This window comes from Carettochelys insculpta, chromosome 7 (assembly GCF_033958435.1).
Source record: "Carettochelys insculpta isolate YL-2023 chromosome 7, ASM3395843v1, whole genome shotgun sequence".
Taxonomy (NCBI): domain Eukaryota; kingdom Metazoa; phylum Chordata; order Testudines; family Carettochelyidae; genus Carettochelys; species Carettochelys insculpta.
The window spans coordinates 153,346-169,755 of NC_134143.1; the positions used below are offsets into that span (position 1 = coordinate 153,346).

Genomic DNA, 16,410 nt, shown 5'->3' on the forward strand with positions numbered 1-16,410 from the left:
CCTGCGAGGTGAATTGCAGGAATGGTCCCCTGAGCTGGTCATGAACTGTAGGCAAGGAGGCATCAGCTCATCTCCTGCTTCTCAGAATTTTTTTCTTGTTGTGAAGAACGTGCCAGCAGGAACTCAGTGCTGCTGGGGGATTGGGGAATGTGCCCTTCGGAGGTCTTTGCCACGAAAATGTAAAGGGATGCCCATGTGGTACCTTGTAAACAAAGCCTGATGGGAGCAAGTGAAGCAACGATTTTTCGTCTATTGTAAATAACTTGTTGTTGTAACGTGACAATTTGTGCTGTCACCCAGGGTAAGAATTGTGGAGTCCCACCAATGCTTGAAGGTGTTGTGGGGCATGGGGCAGTCACCACTGCTGTGTAAGATATGGGTTACACAGGGCTCCCTCCATCAAAGCATTATGAGGTGGAAAAGGGGAGGAATAGTGGTTAATTGAGCTTGCTGGAAGCCTTTGGGCTATACAGCAGGAAAACTGGTGTGACTATTTCCTCCCCCTGCTGTTGGAAGGTAGAGCTGGAGATGGGTCTATAACTATTCTGTAAGAATCCATCCTGGTGAGACTGAGATGCTGTACGTAGGTCCAGAGCTGAATACCACTCGGGACTGAAATCCCCTGTGAGCGGGTAGCTGAAGCCCTGGAGTGCTACAACCCCAGGGTTCTGTCCACTGCAAAACCCACAAGAGAGTAGAGGGGCGTCTGGTGTGAGAAGCAGCCAGCAGGTGTGCTGGCGGGTGGGCAGCTGGCAAGGGAAGCGGAACGATGGTCCAGCACAGAGGTTGCATTACCTCCTGTTCAGTGAGGGAACGCGTCAAGGGCCCCATCGACACCAGCCTCTTCCTTTCGGAAGGGGCATGGTCATGAGTGAGGTCAGAAGATGCAAAGGAGGTGGCTCCATGAATATTCAGTGCCTCATTAGCATAACGGAGAACACAGCGATTGAAAAGTGCCACTTTCGAATCTTGTGCCCTCTGTGTAGAGGGGGGCCTGTCGAAGGGACCCCCTATTCTTCAAATGTCCCTTCTTCCTATTTAGTTTTATGAAGGGGTGAGCGTAGACAAGTCTAAAGTGATGTGTCAGGGCCTGCACGGACTGGGCAGACTTGTAAGTGGGCCTTTTGAAGCAGGTAGGGAGAAAGTTTGGGTGTGTGGATTGACTCTTTACAGTAGAGGACTGCTGAGCCTGAGAGGCAAAGGGCGCTGCTCCATCTAATTGAGCTGGGACACTTAGTTGAGGGTTGGTTGCGAACTCTGGGTGTGGTATTTCCCCAAGCTTGTGCCATGTGACTTTTCTGCCTCTTTCATTCAAAGCTTATTTTCTCCACTCAGACTCTCTGCCTGTGAGTGGGGAAGCATTGCCTCTGCGAGGCGCATAGGGGCGTGAGAATTTCCCAGGCTACTGGGTGGGGGCTCCAGCCGGTTCTGTGTGAAGTGGATGAAAATGGACCCCTGGATGTTGAAACAGGCCCTGGTTGCTGCCGACTCATTCTGACAAAAGGCTTACATGACACAGCTGTAGACCATCTCATTAGAGTGAGCTCCCTCTTGAGTCCCTCAGTAAATCAAAGGGGTGACCATGCTCCAGTCTCTTTCATCGAGTACTAGAACTGGAAGGGACCTCATGAGGTCTACAAGCCCAGTTCCCTGCACTTTACCTTGCACAGACTCCCCAGATGTCAATCAAAACCGCAGCAGCTAAGATGAAACGTTAAAAAGCATTTATTCCCCACAAGCAGATCAGTTGCATGTGCTTCGAGGTGGTATTGGTGCTGGAGTCCAGAACTGCTCCAAGAGAAAGAAAAGAGAAATTCTGGTCGAATTCCTAAATGTTCTCAGGCTGAGCCAGATTGGAAGGTTTCCTTTCCCCATAACTTCTAGCAGTTTGTGCTTGCTGGGATGTTTTTCTGGTTTGGACAAGTCACAGGTTTCTTTGTCTTTCCAACATTGTTGCTGCCTTCAGTGTAGGTACAGGAGGAGAGGAGAAACGATCATGTCAATGTCCCTTATTTTACATGCTCCTCTGGGTGCCAGAAAGATCCTCGGTGAGTCTCAGAGCCAGGCAGCTCATGGCATAGAGCCCATTGAGCAGCTGCCTTTCACGGGAACTGTGACTCTGTTACCTACATGTCCCTTAGTGGTGAATGGCCAGGGATGGTAACTTGACATCTAGCTGGGTGTGGGTCACTCCTTTGTTGCTCCTGCAGAGTTAGTCCATGGGTGTTTCTCAAAATCACAACAAAGAAAGAGCAAATACAAAGAAAGAGCAAATGTTTTGTCTTCCCAGGTAAGAAACGTACATTTATGAGAGAGAATTTTATCCCTCATTGCTTTCATTTGCCTGAGTACCCCAGTGGCCTAATGGATAAGGCATTGGCCTTCTAAGCCAAGAATTGTGGGTTCAAGTCCCATCTGGGGTAAAACCCTGTCTCCCTACTGTTAGTTGCAAGGCAAAGGTGGGGCTTTCGTAAATCAGATAGGGTCCTTGCAGCAGTGGTCCTTTTGAAGTGCAGGAGGCTGTTTTTATGCTATTGAGTTGTTGCATACTGACATCACTGCCTGATTAGCATCTGTTCAGGCTTCCCAAGCTCTGCGCCCCATCCGTGGGCAGGACTGACTCTCCCTCAGCAGAAGAACAGCAGGTTTATTAGCTGACAGGACACAGCATCTTACAGTAGAGTCAGTACAGTAGGCAGAGACAGCCAGTCCAATCCGTGTTGGGAAGAGGAGGCCCTGAGGGTCCCCCAGAGCCAGGGCCTTGCCCCCTCCTTTGTCTCTCTCCCTCCTAGCCCAGACGAACTGCTCCCAACTCCCAGTTTCAATTGAAACTCCTTGGGCTCCACCTCCCGCTTTGTCTGCAGTACAAAGGTGTTAACTGGTCACCAGGTTACCCTCAGCAGGAGCCCCACAGTCTCTGTGAGCCACTCACACACACACACACACACACATACCCCCCTACATCACAGCATCTTCTGAAGTGGCGCACTCCCATAGCCCCTGCAAAAGAGAGGCTCGTGTGGCCACATCCCACGTGTGTCAGACAGAATTTGGGTTCTGGAGAAGGAGAAAGGGGTTGCTTGCGAAAAAGCAGATCCTGAAAATGGGCCACTGTGGGAAAGGAAGAGACTCAAATCTGTGGGTACCCAAGAGGCTCCTGTTACCACCTGCCCTCAGCCTGAGGAGACTGATGGAGTGAACTCTCTCCCGCTGGCAGCACAAGCCCTCTCCTCTTCCTGCCCTGGTCTTTGCCGTTCCTCTGTACGCAAGTGACAGACACTCTCTTTTGAGTCATTGATCTTCAGGCCCCTGCAAGACAAACCCGCTTCCCCGGCTCCTTTTCCTCCCCCACTCCAGAGTGGTTTTACAAATGGAGTTTCATTAAACTTTCTCTCTCCAGAACAAAACAGCAGTAAAGTAGCACTTTAAAGACTAACAAAATAATTTTGAGGCGAGCTTTCGTGGGACAGACCCACTTCTTCAGCCCACAGCCACAGCAGAACAGACTCAATATTTAAGGCACAGAGAACCAAAAACAGTAATCAAGGTTGACAAATCAGAAAAATTTATTATCAAGGTCAGCAAATCAGAGAGCAGAGGGGCGGGGCGGGAGGGCAGTCAAAAATTAGATGAAGCCAAGTATGCAAAAGAGCCACTGTAGTATCCCAGAAAATTTGCATCCCGGTTCCAACCACGTGTTAATGTGTTGAATTTGAATAAGAAAGAGAGCTGAGCAGTCTCTTTTTCCAAAGCGGAATAAAAATTCTTCAATAAGATGCAAATTCTTAAGTCATTAACAGAATGGCCCACTCCATTAAAATGTACACTGACTAGTTTGGGAATCAGGAATGTTTTCATGTCCATTTTGTGCCCATTAACTCTTTGTCTGAGAGAGTTTGAAGATGTCAGCTTTGATTACTGTTTTTGGTTCTCTGTGCCTTAAATATTGAGTGTGTTCTGCTCTGGCTGTGGTCTGAAGAAGTGGGTCTGTCCCACGAAAACTCACCAGAGCACTCTGCTTGGAGCCAGCCCCCGCGCCTCTCAGAGAAAGGGAAAATCCAGTGGAGAAGATGACTGAACTGCACCGCAGGCACTGTGGCTGCACCGGGGGTGAAAACAGGTTCTCAGTGATCCCTATTTCTGGGTGTGGCAAAGAGGGCTTGGTGTAAGCCTCAGCCTGGTTGTCTTCTGAGCCGGTGGGCTGGGCTCAGTGCCTGAGTTTCTTCCTTCCCTTCGGTTAACAGATCAGTCGGTACAGTGGAAGTGTAGGGAACGTGGCAGCAGGAATGCAAGGTTACTGTGGCTGGGATTTCCTGAGGCTGGGAGGAATGTGTCTCCCAGAGATGGTTTGCATAAGAATGCAAAGGTGTGCATGTGTGATACCTTTCAGGCAAAGCCTAATGGGTAGCAAGTCAGCCATGAGATTTGGTCTATTGTAAACATATTGTTGTAAAATCACAATTTAAGCTGACACTCTGTGCGGGAGTTGTGAGATCTCACCAATGCTCTGGGTTGTTGTGGGGGACAGGGCAGTCGCCACAGTGGCATAAGACATTGATGACACAGGGCTCCCTGTTTTGAAGCATTGTAAATCAAGAAAAAAGAGGTGTTGTTTTACTCAGTTGGCTGAGTGCTTTTGGGCCTCCCTATGCTTTGGGTACCTAGTTATAAACCTGGTTTGACTAACCTTCTCCACCTGTTAAAAAACAGAGCTGCATAAAAAAGCAATGGTGAAACCCCACAGGAAATATTTGGAGCTGGGATATGCTCCAGGACCAGGTTTGAACAAACAGCCAGTGCCCTGAGAAGTTCTGCATCAAACTTCTGATTTCCAAGGTCATTTCCAAGGTGTCTTCACAGGTCTAAATGAAGAAACTAACTTCACATTCTGAACAGGTCACAAACCACTCTGAATGGGAGAAAAATGTTGGGAACAACACAAAGTCAAGGAGAGCAGCAAACACACTCTTTGGGGGCAGCATCAGGGAGTTCAACTCAAGACTTTTTGCTCTCTGAGCAACACTCGGCCTTGCAAAGCAAACCCAGCTGTGGAGGAAGAACAATCATCACTTCTCACACCCACTGCACCTGACCTCACCTCCCAAACCTTCCCCACACTCCCTCCTGCCTCGAGTGAGACTCACACACTCTGAGCTGGATGGACTGGTGATGCTGGGCTTAGTCCTTCATGGCCCCTTGACCTGCCTGGTCTGTGTGACTCAACCCAGCACAAGCTGAGCTCACCCTGGTGCCTTACAGGATCCAAACACCAGCAAAGCTGGGCAGGCCCACGTGTTGGGGCTGGCAGGGAGTCAGGTGTGGGTTCTTGGTATCCTCTGTGCTGCTGGGCCTGGGCCTGGGCCCTCACAGATTTGCTGAGCTCGATGTGATGGTGCTGTACATGCAACAGGGATGGTTTTGTGAACTGCAAAAGTCTGCAGCTTGCTCGTGTTTTGGCAGATGATCATTCAGAGTCTTTCAAATGTGTCATATTCAGCCGCATGGTGTCTGCACACTTTGTAAATGTGTGTGCAGAGAGGATGTCAGTTACCCTGTGAATTCACTGGGCCTATTTCGATGTGGTTCCCTCGCTGCGCCTATTTCGATGTTGAACATCGACGTTGGCAGCCCTGGAGGACGTGTAGACGTTATTCATCGAAATAGCCTATTTTGATGTCGCCACATCGAAATAGGCTACTTCGATGTAGGCTTCACGTGTAGACGTAGCCCGGGTGTGTCTGTTATAAGAGCTGTTTCATCCATAGGTTTCCATCCCTGGCTGCTCAGGCTAACAGCCACCAAGACAGCTCTCCTCCAGGAACTTTTCATTCTTTTATGTGCCTGGCGAGAATTGTGCCCCTCACAATTTGTACTGTCTCTGCTTCTACCAAATCGGAGAACAAGAACAGCCGTGTGCTACCAAAGGCCAAGACGTCAATGCAAGCTGGGAGAGACCTGCTGTATTGGCTGAGACAATCAATATCAAGGCAGGAAAGAAACTGCCTAGGATGGGATGTGAACCCATGACACAGGGAGGAGGGGTGGAAGCCTTCTTACTATCTACCAGAGGTAGCAGTCACTACACCAATACACCTCACATTCTGCTACCCAGCAGCTGGAGTCAAGCATGTATAAGTGTGTTGCACAAAGTCCAGGTCTCCTCAGGGTCTCTCACAACTACTGAGATGGAAACACAGGTAATAGCAGGAAATTCTATGATATAAATCACTGATAGCAACTCCAGTTCCCAATTCCCTCTCCTCCAGCCCAAAGGCAGCACTCTGGCGTAAACCACCCCCCCATGCCTTATGAGTTAGCCTCACTGTCCGTTAACCCCTTCCCCTCGGTCCCAAGTGGCTCCAGTTCCCCAGCGGGGGCTGCCCTGCAGAAGGGTTTAGTACCTCACAGGAAGTGCCCCACACCAGCTCTCCTTTGACACTGGAGAGTTTGCCTCTGTTCCCGCACTGAGAGATCCGTTATTTCCTTACAGCCTCTCCTGTGCCAGGAAGGCTTCACGGGCTGAATGACGAGTGTGTCAGGAAAGTGCCAATCACATTAGCCAGTGATTCGATTTAAATGTAAGACTGAATTTCCCGCCCTTGTGCTCCTGGGCAGCCTCCTCTGTGGGCAGCACCGTGTGAGCGCGGTGAGCCCAGGGTCCGTCACAGACCACACAGATGGGGCTTTGATCCCCTTCACAGAACAGTTTCAGAGCCTCCTGGTGCTCCCCACACACCCCGTCCCCTCCGGCTCCCTTCACTGCCAGCAAACTCAGCCCTCTGAGCAGTTCCGCTACGTTTGCAGCTGCCTGTTGGGCCGGAGGTGTCTCTGCCACACACTCTCTCTGCACTGAGGGCACGAGGTGGCTGGATCAGGCCCCCCGCAGCACTGGCTGAGGCAGGCTGGGCAGAAGTTGTACCCACGCTCTGTAATCACGGGGTCCTTGAAATGCTCCAGACAGATGGGACACGTCGCTTCCTCCTGGAGACTTTTCATAGGGCTCACTGCGTCCCTGGCTCCCTCTGGGCTGGGGAACAGGGCTAGTTTCAGCTTCCTCAGTTCAGACTAGGCCCGGCCTGCAGCAAATACTGGGCATTCCCCTTCCCGGAACTGACTCGGCTCTTGGCTGGAGTGGGCAGAGTCAGCTGGTGTCATTGCAGCCCTGGGGGCTTTGGGGAAAAGCCGACCATACTTGGGGGCCCAGCCTGCAATCTGCCACTTGTGCTGCTGTGGCAGGTCACTGGGGCTGCACCTGGACACCAGAATCCCCCACTCCTGATAAGGTGCCAGAACTGGGTGTGTCTAAGGGGTGATATTCAGCCCTAGGCAGAATTCAGTGAATTTAATCCATAGTTCTGACAGAATTAATATTTACAGTATTTTACATTTATCTCCTGACACGCTCCCAGCTGCAAAGGTTTTATCCATTTCAATGGGCAGAGCCGTGGGAAGCTCTGCATGGTAGGAGGTGAAACAATACGGTGCTCAGACAGTAGTTACTGAACGGCAGCAGACACCCATTCCAAACTCCAAACTTTGTAACCGTTAAAACCAAAACTGTCTAGAGCAAATCTGGAACCCTCAGAACTCCACAGCCTGACATCCAACTCTGCCAAGGGCTCCCGTTGCCTCATCCCTCTGGGCCCTGTCCGTGCCCTTCAGTAATTCCAAACTGGAATTTCAGTTTCTGGAGTGAAATGGATATTTACTGGCATCTATTGATCACAGAATCATAGAGTGCTAGGACAGGAAGGGACCTTGAGAGGTCACTGAGTCCAGTCCCCTGCCCTCATGGCAGGACCAATCACTGTCCTAGACCATCCCTGATACACATCTACCTAACCTGTTCTTAAATATCTCCAGAGATGGGGATTACACAACCTCCCTTGGCAATTTATTCCAGTGTCTGACCACCCTGACAGTAAGGAACTTTTTCCTAATGTCCAACCTACACCTCCCTCGCTGCAGTTTAAGCCCATTGCCTCTTGTTCTATCCTCAGAGGTTAACAAGTACAAGTTTTCTCCCTCCTCCTTATAACATCCTTTTAGATACCTGAACACCGCTATCATGTCTCCCCTTAATCTTCTTTTTTCCGAACTGAACAAGCCCAGTTCTTTCAGCCTTTCTTCATAGGTCATGTTCTCTAGACCTTTGGTCATTCTTGTTGCTCTTTTCTTGAGCCTTTCCAATTTCTCCACATCTTTCTTGAACTGCGGTGCCCAGAACTGGACACAATACTTGAGCTGAGGCCTAACCAGCGCAGAGGAGAGCGGGAGAATGACTTCTTGTGTCTTGTTCACAACACGCCTGTTTATGCATCCCAGAATCATGTTTGCTTTTTTTGCAACAGCATCACACTGTTGACTCATATTAAGCTTGTGGCCCACTAGAACCCCTAGATCCCTTTCTGCTGTAGTCATTCCTAGACAGTCTCCCCCATTTTGTATGTGTGAAACTGATTGTTCCTTCCCAAGTGGAGCACTTTGCATTTGTCCTTATTAAACTTCATCCTGTTTACCTCAGCCCATTTCTCCAATTTATCCAGATCATTTTGAATTATGACCCTATCCTCCAAAGCAGCTGCAACCCCTCCCAGCTTGGTATCATCTGCAAACATAATAAGTGTACTTTCTATGCCAATATGTAAATCGTTGATGAAGATATTGAACAGAACCGGTCCTAGAACAGATCCCTACAGAACCCCACTTGTTATACTTTTCCAGCAGGATTAAGAACCAATACAGCAGCTCTCTCCCAGCTTGCACTGGTGTCTTGGCCTTTGGTAGCACACGGCTGTTCTTGTTCTCCGATTTGGTGGAAGCAAAGACAGTACAAATGGATAATTCCATCCTCTTTGGAGTGTGGCAGAGGATTTTCTTCTCTTCATTTCTATCCTCACCTGCCCAAGGAGGAGAGAAGAAAACTTTTCCCCAGCTGACTGTCCCCCTTCAGTGCTCTGCAGCTTCAGGGCTTTCTGCATTCGCTCCAGCTGTGCACTGGGCATATACATGAGCTATGATTATCCAGAGGCCGGTGAGAAATGTGGAGCTCGGTGCTCACCCGACTCACTTACACAAGAACAAGAGATGGAGAGTTCAAAAGTGTGATGGGAAAAGTGTCATTGAGAAGGGGAAGGTGATGGGTTGTGTTAAATAAACCTGGGGCTCCCAGAGGGGAGGTGGCGGCCTGGCTGGGGTGTCTGTGGCTGTCTGCAGGGCAGGCATGATGGTGACCCGCTGAACAGTTTGGAACATACATGCTATTGGGAGAAAGCTTTTGCACATGCTGGGGACGGGAGCGGAGCAGTCACTGAAGCAGGCAGCTTGTACGCCATTACCTGTGCACGGGCTTAGAGCTGGGTAGAGCAGTAAAGGTGGAAAAAGCCTGCACTGCTGTGAGGAAGGGACACTGAGGCAGTCCTACTGAGGAGTTTAACTCAGATTGCAAGAGGCAGAGTCCTGAGCTCTGTGCTTTACACCAGAGGACCGGCTGCTTGTGTATAACTGACTCTTTTCTCCCCCAGCTTACAAGCTGCACTCTGCCTTTAAGGCTTGTTTCCATCTGCTCCCTCTCCTGGGCCTGGCAGGGCTGTGACTGTGCTGCTGGACCTCCTGTGCACTGGGGCTGGAGCCTGGGAACACCACGTCTGCCTCTCCTAAGTGCTGTGGGTGCAACCAATGGCAAGAAGAGAATCCATTGAGGGTCTTGCATTTTGCTGTCCTGGTTTGTTGAAGGGGTCCCTGGGCGGTTGCAGGAAACATTGAGCAGATATGAACATCGTTGGTTGGAGGGTTTGTCTCTGTTTCTCCTCCTTGTGAAAAAGGCGAATTGGAGAAGCTGTTGCACCACTGCTACTGATGAAGTTTTTAGAAGTTCTTCGTGCCCTTTGCTTGCCCGTTCTTCGAAGGGAAACTTGCTGATGCACTGGCTCCCGAGAACACTTCAGAAAAGCACCAAAATGCCAGTGTGTATTTTCTGCAGTGTCGTGGTTAGCACATGGGTCTAACTTGTAACTAGTCGCTTGTTCTAAGCCAGGTAGAAACAGTCCTGCTTCCTCTTCTGTGGGGCCAGCTCATTTCTGGAAGAATCCTTAAGAGCTCTGCCTCCTTCCTCATTGTTTTTTTTTTTCCTTTCATGAAACTTTAATATCTAAGGATGGGGGACAATAGGAGCCAATAACAGCTCCCATCACTTGGGTGCTTGGTTGCCACCTATCTTGCAGAGATGATGATAGAAGAATTCCAGCCCTCAGGGTGGGAAACTGGCAGTTTCTCCTTCATCCATTTCTTTTCAGCTAATGTCAAAGCACATCCCAGCATTAGGTCACGGTGACTGTGTCTAAAAACCTGCTGTGCTGGAGAATGGCTGTTTGGTATTGAAAGAGTTGTGCTACAGTTGTGTATGGAAACTGTCTGCCTGACCCATAAAATATTAAAGAAAATTAGTGGCTCAAGAGCATTCTTTCCAGCAGTGTCGAGATGACTGCGTGGTCTAAGGTTCCAGATGTAAGATACTGTCTTTCCTTTCCCTGGATGTTCTGGCCTCCAGAAGGAAAGTTGGGTTCAAATCCCCTTCCTGAGGCGAGTGGCTTTCTCCACATGCTGAACTGGCCTTGATTCAATGCCTCACCGAACAGCGCACCAGCGGTTGCTTTGAATTTCTGTTAGAGCAGGGGCAAGAGTGAGGCAGAATTCAGATGTGAACCTCCCACTCTGGCAGTGTGACCACACAGTCAAGGGGCCAACACCCACCATCTGCACCAGGCTTCTCTTCTCTGCTCTGAGAACTGCATGAATACCAGCTCTGTAATGCAGCACAGGAGCTGTGTCACCAGCCCCACCTGGTGGTAGTCAAGCCTTGGGTTAGTTGGCTGGTCTCAGCCTGTGGCCAGAAGGATGCCACGGGAAGGGGAGGGAGACACACACGTGTCTGTTGTTCCTGCAGTGCCCTGGGGGTGTGGAAGGGAAGGGAGAAAAGAAAACAGGCTGAGTCCCTCTCTGCTCACACAGGGGATGGGAACTGCTGTGGAGATTTCAATAGCATCAAGGGGCTCGGAAAGAGCCAAAGGCATTAATTTGATCCCATCAAACTCCCTTTTACACTTCCCTGTTTCCATCCCTCCCCTATTGCTCTGCCTCTGGCTTTTAAAGCTGCTCACCCAGCTCAGGCCTTCCCCCTCCTTAGCCACACAGGGGCAGGCTGAGCCTCAGGATGATCAAAGGCAACCAAGGGAACAAGGGATCAAAACCTCCCAGACACACAATCCCACCTGACACCATCACAGAAATCACCTGCAATCAGCATCAAACAGCAAACACCCAGCGAACTCACTTCACTGCCACCAAACCGCAGTGCACCCACTGGCACCTCTCCAGCAGCGCCTTCTGCTGCTCCCCCTCTTACGCTCCCCTGTCTCAGGCCCCTGGCCAAGACTCCACGTTAAGTCACCAAAATTGTTCTGTCCCAAATCAGGCCTAGTTGGCAAACAAATGACTGGGGGGTCCCAGCCACCGTTCCCTTTTCGGTGCCTTAAAAAAAGAGACTTGGGGAGAAAAATCACCTACTTGAGCAAGTTCCATCTTTGTGCTGCAGCCGCCGTCAGTGTTCCCTGTAAGCTGTGGGCTCGTGTGAGGGCTCAGCAGAGTTTCCAAAGCTCCCCAGCCCATTAGCAGAGCATCCCCAGCTCGGTTTCTTGTTTCTACTGATGGTGCACATTTGCTCACACCCAAGTGTGCATAAAAATGCATTCCACACCTGGATGGAAAAGGTCAGAGGGAACATTGACCCCCAGCTCCTGGGATCCAACACCATTTTCATCCCAACCCTGAAAAATGGCCTCATCAGATTGGGTTTGGTCAGAAAGAGCCGGATCATTGTTTAATAAATAATATTTACAGCCCAAGGCAAAGGGCACAGACCAGGCTTTCACCATTTGGGGCTGGAAGACCATGAGCATCAGGATGACTGAGCTGGGTCTACAAGAGCCTAAAAGATGAGTTGCCTTGATTTTAGCCAAATATGACCACCACCACCAGCTTCGGCTGAATTGGAAACACCACCTGGGAAGTGAGACTAAGACCTTTTCTATATTACACCATTAGGTTAACGTCAGCTGCCCTGCACTCACCTAGCTGTGGAAGTGACAATGATTCCTCAGCTCTCATCCCCTATTAACCCTCCTCTACTTAAGATACCTTGATGACATCTTTATGATTTGGATTCATGGTATAGAGACTCTAGAAGAATTCCACAGAGACTTTTAAAATCTACACCCCACCTTCAACTTATGCCTCAATTACTCCATGCAAGAGATACATTTCCTGGACACTACAGTACTAATCAAGGATGGTCTGATCAGTACCACACTGTACCGGAAACCCGCTGATCGCTGTACTTACCTACACGCTTCTAGCTTCCATCCTGCACACATAACGAGAGCCATTGTTTACAGTCAAGCCCTGAGATACAATTGCATTTGCTCTGATCCAACCGACAGAGACCAAAAACTACAAGATCTCTACAAAATATTCGTAAACTTGGACTACCCACCAGGAGAAATAAAAAAAAAAAAAAAATTTACAGGACCAGACAAATACCCAGAGACCAGCAACTCCAAGACAGGCCCAAAAAAGCCAAGAATAGAACACCACGGGTCATCACCTACAGCCCCCAACTCAAACCACTGCAATGCATTGTCAAAGACTTACAACCTATCCTTAATTGGAATGCCACACTCCAGAAGGCCCTTGGTGACAGGCCTGTTCTCTTCTCCAGACAACTTCCCAACCTTACGAGGATTCTGACCAATATCCACAGTCTATCCCGCAGGAACACCAGTTCTGGGACTTTTCCCTTTAACAAAGCCCACTGCCAGCTTTATCCACATATCTATTCTGGAGATACCATCACTGGACCTAACCAGATTATTCACATAATCACAGGCACATTCTCATGTTCCTCTGCTAACATCATTTATGCCATCCTGTGCCAACAATGCCCGGGTGCTTTGTATATTGGACAGACTTCAAGCTCTCTGCGACAAAGAGTTAATGGGCACAAAACAGACATCAAAACACTCCTGATGCACAAACAGTCAGTCTACATTTTAATGGAGTGGGCCATTCTGTTAATGACTGAAGAGTTTGCGTCTTATTGAAGAAGAATTTTCAGTCTGCTTTGGAAAGAGAAACTGCTGAACTCTCTTTCATATTCAAATTTGACACAGTAACACTTGGTTTCAATGAGGATGCGAATTTTCTGGGACATTATAGGGGCTCTTTTGCATACTTGGTTTAATCTAATTCTTGACCCTCACCCCGCCCTGCCCCTCTGCTCTCTGATTTGCTCACATTGATAATTTTTTTCTGATTTGTCAACCTTGATTACTGTTTTTGGTTCTCTGTGTCTAAAATATTGAGTCTGTTCTGGGCTGGCTCTGGTCTGAAGAAGTGGGTCTGTCCCACCGAAGCTCATCTCATAAATTATTTTGTTAGTCTTTAAAGTGCTACTTGACTGCTTTTTTGTTTTCATTTCAATTGGTGCCTGTTGATTTCAGTGCCTCTCTACTTTCCTTTTACATCACCTGCACAGCTGTCCAGAAGGAACTAACCTGTCAGAGTCCTCTGTGCCTGATACCTGTCACATGAGAGCCTGTAAGAAAAGTGGCAGATTGGGGAAGTAAAAGTGAGAGGGTTTGATTGACTCCAAAGGGCGCTGTATGCTAATCAGGAGAGGTGTGTCTGCAAACAGCCACATGCAACCACCTCTGATACCCTGCGTCCCAAAGCGGGTGAATTGGGCTTCAGCGAAAGGGGTGGTTGGTTTTAGACTTTTGTCCCTTAGTTTGAGGAGGGTGGAAGCAGCTGTTTGAAAATGTTCCCCATGGGCACGAAGCTTGCGCCTGTTCTGCTGGGTGTGCAGCTGAGGAGTATGTGGTTAAGACTGTCCTTTTAGAAATCAATTTTTTAGTATTTAGGTGTTTAGGAAATGTCTATGTGTGTTCCTGGTCTTATTGACCATGATGGCATTGAATTGAAAAGTTTTCTTGTAAGCATGCAATAAGCAGGCAGTGTTGTTGTTTGCTTTTAATGATTGTTTTTGTTTTGTCTTGTTTGAGTGGCTCTTATTGTGAAGTTCAAAAGAAGTTTTTACAATGTGGAATTGTTTTAGCTGCTTTAAGTGAAATGTTCAGGAGCAGAGGGAGTGAAAATGGTGTTTAAAAGTTTCTGTTTCTTAGTTGTTAAAACAATTTTATACTTATTTGATGTACACACACATTTCCTTGGTTACACTATGCTGCAATCTTCACGTGGGGACCTGGTTCTCCTTTTCTACCCTTTTCTCCGTGGCTGGCTGAGTCTACACCACAGTGTGATTTCAAAAGGCAAACTTTCCAAAACCACCTTCTGACAGATCAGTTTTTGAAAGCGAGTGTCCACACGCCCCAAGCAAAAGGAGACTGTGAGCCGCTCTTTGAAAAGACCAGGCCCTTGGTTTGCAAGGAAGCAGCCACATGTCACAGGGTGTTCTTTTGGGAGAAAAGGGCCAGAAAATGTCGTGGCTGTGCCAGTAAGGCAGAGAAGCCCTTCTGGGGGCTGCAGCCTGGTGCTCCTTTAAAGGGCTCCTGCAAAACACACTCGTTCTGCACATGCCAAGGGCTGGCTTGTACCCAGAGCACCGAGAACTCAACCACATGGAGAAGCCACATGGTGGCACACAATGGCCCCCTAGAAGCCCCCTGATGCCCGACCCATCCAGGCCATGGTCAGCCTGTAGGCACTGCTCCTAGCTGCCACCCTCCAGCAGCTCCAGGGGTCTAGCCTAATGGCTGCCCTGGTACAGGCCACTGCCCTGGGGTGACGCTTGTTCTCCCTCCCCTGGGTTGTCCGGCCCTGTGGGACGAGCCCTCCAGCAGCGAGTGATGGGACAGGCTGGTTCTGGGGGACTGGAACGACACCCGCTGGCCCCACAACTTCAGTACGACAAAGTGGCTATTTCTGGAGCTAAGTCATTGGCCCTCCCCGGCCCCCCAGCACCATGACACACAGGTGCAGCCCACACTCTCCTTGCACAAGGGGGTAGCCATTGCTATGTGGAGGCTCACTGCCCTGGACAGCCACCAGTCATTTGTCCACCAATTGGGGGTGGGCTGCTGCCTGTGGGGCTCTGCTAATTAGCCAGGCAGCACCTGCATCTCTCCTGAGCAGCCACCCAAGCACACAGCTTCCAGGGACACTGCCGGGGCCGGGGCTGAGGAAAGGGGAGGGCAGCAAACCCCACCAGCTGTCTGGCAGTGTTCCTGACCAGCCTCAGCCCACTGAGCTTTCACCAGGGTCTCTGACCAGGAAGCAGAGCCAGTCTTGCAGCTGTGATGGCCGAGTGGTTAAGGCATTGGAGTAGAAATCCAATAGGGTTTCCTTGCCCAGGTTCAAGTCCTGCTCACAGCGAGGGCTGTGTTTTAGCCACATCCTGGAACCAGGACACTACAGCAGCACACACCCTGAGACACTGCCCAGGGGCTGTCTGTGACCAGTGTGTGGAAGAGGCCAGGGGAGTCTGTGCCTGGGGGAAATGCTGACCCTGGGGTGTGGTCACTGCTCTGGCTGCTGCTGGGCCCAGCCTGTCTCCTATGTCAGCCCAACAGTGCTGCACTCACCTGTGTAATGCCCTGGGAAGGAGTGGGCAGCCCTGGTTCAGCTGCAGCCAGTGATAGGGCAGCTGCCTCTAAGGGAAGGGCCTGTTCCCAAGGCTGGCTCAGGGGCTCTGGTCTCTCCCAGCTCCTGAGCTGTGCAGTACACAGCTGGGAAAGGGACGGACACTTGACCAGGGGGAATTAAAGTCACAGTCTCCTCTCTGCCCCAACAGCAATAGACTGATCTGCAGAACCAGACACAGGCCAGCCTCCCTTCCTATGGTTCTCCCACAGGTTGGGGGGACCAGCTCAGTGCAAGGCCAAAAAGGGGGCACAGCATAAAAACTGTCATCACCCCTGTTCTCGGGGCAGCCGCCACAGCTGGGAGACTCCGGCTCGTCTGCTCTCTGGGACAGAGTCAGTGATGCTCCTTTGCATACCCACAATGCATTGCGTGGTGTGTCCAGAGTCCCTCATCCACCAGCTGCCTTTGCTCCTGGAGCCTCTGGTTCTGGTGGTGAAATTCGGCTGGAAGCACCTCTGGGCAATGGGCTGCACAAAGGGGAGGCTTTGTGGATTGTCTGTGTCATCACTGTGATGTGAGAAGAACTTGCTTTCCCACCCCCCCAGCTCCTTCAGCCAGTTTGGTTCATAATCCATTCTTTGCTTGTCTTTTTTTTTTGTTTCTTTCTTAAAATGTCCGTGCAGAGAGACTTGTCAGAGTTTTTATCCAGTTTGTGGTTGATTTGTATTAACAGTTTTAGTTTTATGTATATGT

General features: G+C 49.8%; 2 non-coding genes across 2 annotated transcripts; both read left to right on the top strand.

Annotated features, from left to right (window-relative positions):
- The first annotated feature begins 2,350 nt into the window (after positions 1-2,350).
- Positions 2,351-2,423, top strand: TRNAR-UCU (transfer RNA arginine (anticodon UCU)). The gene has a single exon. It is a non-coding gene; the product is annotated as a tRNA-Arg (tRNA).
- Positions 2,424-15,365: 12,942 nt separating this feature from the next.
- On the top strand, positions 15,366-15,447 carry TRNAS-AGA (transfer RNA serine (anticodon AGA)). The gene has a single exon. It is a non-coding gene; the product is annotated as a tRNA-Ser (tRNA).
- Positions 15,448-16,410: the final 963 nt, after the last annotated feature.